The sequence below is a fragment of the Neomonachus schauinslandi genome, chromosome 15 (assembly GCF_002201575.2).
Source record: "Neomonachus schauinslandi chromosome 15, ASM220157v2, whole genome shotgun sequence".
Taxonomy (NCBI): domain Eukaryota; kingdom Metazoa; phylum Chordata; class Mammalia; order Carnivora; family Phocidae; genus Neomonachus; species Neomonachus schauinslandi.
The window spans coordinates 22,563,409-22,569,184 of record NC_058417.1 but is presented as its reverse complement, the minus strand read 5'-3'; the positions used below and the strand labels follow the sequence as shown (position 1 = coordinate 22,569,184).

The following is a 5,776-nucleotide window of genomic DNA, read 5'->3' as shown; positions in this document are numbered from 1 at the left end:
TATAAGTGCCCAGATATTTTATCCTGAATCCCACAATCTTTTTTTTTTAAAGATTTTATTTATTTATTTATTTGACAGAGAGAGAGAGAGAGTGAGAGCAGGAACAGAAGCAGGGGGAGTGGGAGAGGGAGAAGCAGGCTTCCCACTGAGCAGGGAGCCCGATGCGGGGCTCGATCCCAGGATCCTGGGATCATGACCTGAGCCAAAGGCAGACGCTTAACAACTGAGCCACCCAGGCGCCCCCTGAATCCCACAATCTTGAAACGACCCAAACAGTAAGAGACTTGAATAAGGCCCTTTATACAGTCCTGATGACATTTTTTGAGTGGCCAGTTTACTTCTGAGCTTTGTCAACACCTCTTAGATGACCAGTATGAAATCTTTTCAGAGGAATGACACAAGGATGTTTAAATCTTTTCAAAGTCTCACCTGAATCATGGCAACTGGACCATACTACAAAGATGTTCTTCATTGTATAATCAATGATATCTTTAATTCTATAAAAATATGCCTTTGAAAAACTTTGCAAGGTAAGAAACTTGTTGGGATGTTAGAAAATCAAGTTAGTCTTTGCTTCTTCCTAAATGATCTTCATAGATGTTACTTAAGGGTTATTTAGGAACATTAATTTGTTAATCACTCTGTGCACAGTTTGTTACTTACTCTGTGCATAGTTCATGGATAGATTTTCTTCCAGTTTTAAATTGGGAAAAATTGCAATACTTTTATTTTTAACAACAAGAACAATAACAACAATGGAAATTTCTCAGGATGTAGCCAGAAAACCTTTATTACTTAGAAAAGATTGGGGCACTGGCTGGCTCAGTTGGTAGAGCACACAACTCTTGATCTCAGGGTCATGAGTTTAAGCCCATGTTGGGCCTAGAGCTTACTTTAAAAAATTAAAAAAGAAAAGAAAACATCATCACTGATGACACAATTTCCATAATGAAAATGAAGAAGGCAAATTTTATTATCCCTTTCCTCAAAATCTCATGATCTTCATGGACTACTTTTACACTCTTCAGTTGGAGGAATTATAGCTTTTCTAACTGCTCAGCTAGCATCCTAAGAACTCACCAGAATGGTCACTTTATTTTTCTATAAGCAGTTATGAATAAGAAGGTGAATTGAAAAAAATCCAGAAAATTCTCTTTAACATAGTTTTGGAGGAAAACAGCCAGAGCATTAGTAGAAACCCTTTCAGACAATGACTATTTTCATCAAGAAGGGAAAGGAACACCAGAGTTAGACATTTTCCAGTCATCTAAGATGAGCTGGGAGACTAAGATGAAGCTCAACAGAGCTGGATGCACCTTTGACTACATGTGAATCCATGTCTAAGACATTCAGTTAGGATGAATTTAGTGGGATCTTGGAACAGAGAAGAGAACCCAGGTTCACCAGCAAGGCTTCAGCCTTCACTATCACTATGTTCAATGCCAGAAGAAGTAAAGCAATGCATACAGAATTCTGGGGAATATTAAGTTTTACATAGGTATATTTTACCAAACCAAGATGTCATTTGACTATAAAGTAAATAAGCAAACACTTTTTTAAAAAGATTTTATTTATTTATTTGAGAGAGAGTGCAAGCATGAGCAGGAGGTGGGGGGGAAAGGGAGGGGAAAAAAGAAGAAAAGTAGAGGGAGAGGGGGAAGCAGCCTCCCCACTGAGCAGGGAGGCGATGAGGGGCTGGATCCCAGGACCCTGAGATCATGACCTCAGCTGAAGGCAGACACTTAACCAACTGAGCCATCCAGGTGCCCCAATAAGCAAACACTCTTATCAAATAACCTAGGGGACATAGTTCTCTAATATCTTCTTGAAAAACTACTTTGTAGTGAAGTCCAGCTGATGAATGTATGAACCAAAATAAAGAATACCAAAAAAAAAAAAAAAATGTACGAACACACTTACTCCCTGAGTTTCTCCAGTGCCAAACCCCACCTGTGTTTCCCCAGCCTTGCCCAGCACAACAGGCCAGCTGCCAGGGTGCAGACCTTGCACAGGAGCCCTTACACAAGCTGCTAGTGTTCACTGATGTGGGCATAGACAAGACCAGCATCATCAAGCACTACATGCACTAGAATTCCTCGCACTACCAAGCCACCATTGGCATGGACTTGGCGCTCAAGGTTCTCCACTGGAACCTGCAGACCTTGGTACACCTGGCACATTGCAGGTCAAGAATGATTTGGAAAAATGACAAGGATCCATTACCTAGAATCTATGAATTGTTTATTGTCTTCAGTATCAGTAGGCATCCATATCTGAAACAGAGGCAAATTGGAAAAAAACAATTTGGATTCAAAGTTAACCAATGAGGAAAAAAAAGTTAATCAATGGCAAGCCAGTTTCAGTGGTTCTGCTGGCCAAAAAAATGTGACCATGGGAAGAATGTGCTGATGAACAATGAGACCAGTTCATGGTACATGATATTATAGGATGATTTGAAACATCTGCAAGGAAACTGTAAACACTGATGAAGCCTCCAGATACCTGGAGAAACATTAAAATACACCCAGGATTTAATTTATTTTAATTTATGGAGGTAATGGGGAAATGTTGTCTAGAAGGCAAAAGGGGAGGGCTGTTAATCTGTTGGAATATTTAATGTCTTGTTTTTATTGGTAGTAATACAAGTATGTTTATGAAAATGTGTTGAGCCATACACTTGTGATATGTATACTTTTAAATATGTATGTTACACTTAATTAAAAGTTGAAATGGAAAAGAAGTGAATTGTCATGGAAAGAAGGCTTGAATGCACACACACACACGCACACACTAGTAGTATTTGTATGTGACCAAGGGGAATGAGTGATTATGTCAGAGATGCAGGGCAGGAGGTCATGGTGGACAACTAGAAGGATTAGTAGAAGGCATTGCAAGTGAGTTGTCCTTTCCCCAGGGGATCATGAGGTTGACTAATATGAGGCAGATGCCTTTGGGGGAAAGCAATAATCTCCATTGGTTTTTAGAATAGCATAGATAGTAGTAACTTCTATCAGATTTTCCTTTAGGCATGGGAGTATAGGGGTATACAATTTGGCAGAAAGCAAGCAGTATACCAGGATCATGGGCTAGGCAGACAGTGAGCTCAGAAACAGAATCTCTAATATCAAAAGAAGAAAAAGCAAAAATTTCCTGTGTTCAATTTGCTCCTTAGGAGATACAGTCCATGGATGTTACTGAAGCAGAGGTTTTAGTGTTTGGGGCCAAAGTTCTCTAGCACAGGAGGCAAAGTTATCTATCACAGCAAGGTCTTGGGCAGGGGTGTTGTTGTCTGAGGCAAAGTCATCTACAACCATGAGTTCTTGGCCAGGACAGTGTCATCTCGGAAATGGGAATTAGGCATTTTTTTTTAAGTGGGTACCTACTTGGGTTGCTGTAGGTCTCAGCATTAACTATATTTGCTTGAAACAATGGCTTGCTTGGAGGGTTTGGGCCTCTGGATTGTAAAGCAATGAAAGCACCCAATCTGTGGTAGTAAGATCAACAGACATCAGGCGTGTAGGTAGGCAGCTGCACTTGATAGGGTTTTTTGTTTTATTTGCCTGTTTATTTTGTGGTGGAATTTTTTATAAAGATTTTATTTATTTATTTGAGAGAGAGAATGAGCAGGAGGGAGAGGGAGAGAAAATCTGAAGCACATTCCGCGCTGAGCACAGAGCCGGCCGTGGGGCTCGAGTCCCCAAATGCAAGATCGTGACCTGAGCCGAAACCAAGAATTGGATGCTTTACTGACTGAACCACCCAGGCGCCCCTATTTTGTGGGGGAATTTTAGGCTCACATGAGTGCCATATCAGGTAAGCAGCTGCCTATCCATGGGACAATCAATGTTAATTGGTCCCAGGAGAATGTACATCCTGGATTTGGCTTTCAGCATTTATGGGATGGGGCAAGATTGAAAATTTATAAAAATAGGTTAAGGCCCAGGGTAAGATAAAGACACATTTAGAGGACTACTTATTGGACTGGAAATTTAAAAGGAATTATTTGAGGAGGCCATTGTTTCTCAGTTAAACAGGCTATTTGGACATACTAGGAAAATGAAAGTTCTATTGAATGCCTCCTTCAAGAGCCCAGCATTGTTTATTTTGCCAAGTGAAATGTGTGCATTGCTTATTACCAGTAAAGTCTATAACTCTGAAGAGACTAAGAGTGTTCTGGCAAGATCTCATATTGTGGCTTTAGTATATGTAGAGCCACAGATGATTTTGATTTATATTTTGAGTGCCTGTGAGGTAAGGGATTTATGGTCCTTGTCCCAAACACCAGCAAAAACAATGAAGCAAAAAAAGTCTGGTGACTTCAGATGTGAATTGTAGGTTATGTTGTTGCTCAGGAGCCTATTCTAGAGGATAGTTAATGGTTTTATAGTCTGTAGCTGAGAGGTTAGGTCAGCAAGCCATATACATCATCAAAACTTATGAGCTAGGGACACCTGGGTGGCTCAGTTGGTTAAGTATCCAACTCTTGATTTCAGCTCAGGTGGTGATCTCAGGGTTGTGGAACAGAGTCCTGTGTTGGGCTCTGTGCTGAGCGGAGCCTGCCTAAGATTCTCTCTCTCCCTCTTCCTCTCTCCTTCCTCCCCACCTCCCCCCACCTTGCTCTCTCTCTCTCTCACATGCACATGCACTAAAAAAACAAAACAAAAAACTTGTAAGCTAAAGAGACACTGTCCCTGTGACAGCCTCCCAGGGGAGACAGAGGCAAGTGGGACATGGCCTTCTAGCAATACCGCCCATCCTCCTGTGCTCTGGAAGGATCACAAAGCATTCTGTCAAGATTCAGATTGGCTGCAGTTTAAGCCTTTGCCTCTATGGCCTCAGTAGACACATTCAAAATACCATAAGTAAAAAATAAAAACACCAAAAACAGAGTGTGATTCCTTATACTCCTACCCCATTCTTGCCCCAATTCAAGTCTTTCTGAAGCAAAGGCAGACTGAGAACAACTGCAGAGAAGAGAAAAGGAAGCTAATGACAGAAAAAATGTTGATCTAAAACCATCACCAAGGGACGCCTGGGTGGCTCAGTTGGTTAAGCATCTGCCTTCGGCTCAGGTCATGGTCCTGGAATCAAACCCCTCATTGGGCTCTCTGCTCGGTGGGAAGCCTGCTTCTCCCTTTCCCACTCCCCCTGCTTGTGTTCCCTCTCTTGCTGTGTGTCTCTCTCTGTCAAATAAATAAATAAAACCTTTTAAAATAAATAAATAAATAAAACCATCACCAAAAAGACTTAGTGAACTCTAAGTCTGAAAATACTTTTAAAAAGTATTATGGTAGATCAGAGCACATATTATAGCTTAAGGACTTAATAGATAATGGAAGCTATGGATACATTTAAAGTAATGATCAAAGGACAATTCATAGCATTAGATACTTTTATCAGTAAAAATGAAAGAATGGGAATAAACAAAACCCATTTAAGAAAAAAATAGAGGGATGCCTGGGTGGCTCAGTTGGTTAAGCCTCTGCTTTCGGCTCAGGTCATGATCCCAGGGTCTTGAGATTGAGTCCCACATTGGGCTCCTTGCTCAGCAGGGAGCCTGCTTCTCCCTCTGCCCCCTGCTTGTGCTTGCTCTTTCTCTCTTTCTCTCTCTGACAAATAAATAAGTAAAATATTTGGGGGAAAAGATAAAAAATAAAAAAAATAGACTTCCAGTCTAAGATGGCAACATAGGAAGCACCTGAGCTCACCTTCTCCCATGGACACACTAAATCTACAGCTACACATAGAACAATTTCCTTTGAAAGAAATCTAGAAA

The 5,776-nt window shown here is 40.8% G+C and overlaps 1 pseudogene; it reads left to right on the top strand.

Moving 5' to 3' along the window:
• Positions 1 to 1,113: 1,113 nt before the first annotated feature.
• Positions 1,114 to 2,517, top strand: LOC110593166 (annotated as a pseudogene).
• The last annotated feature ends 3,259 nt before the right edge of the window (positions 2,518 to 5,776 follow it).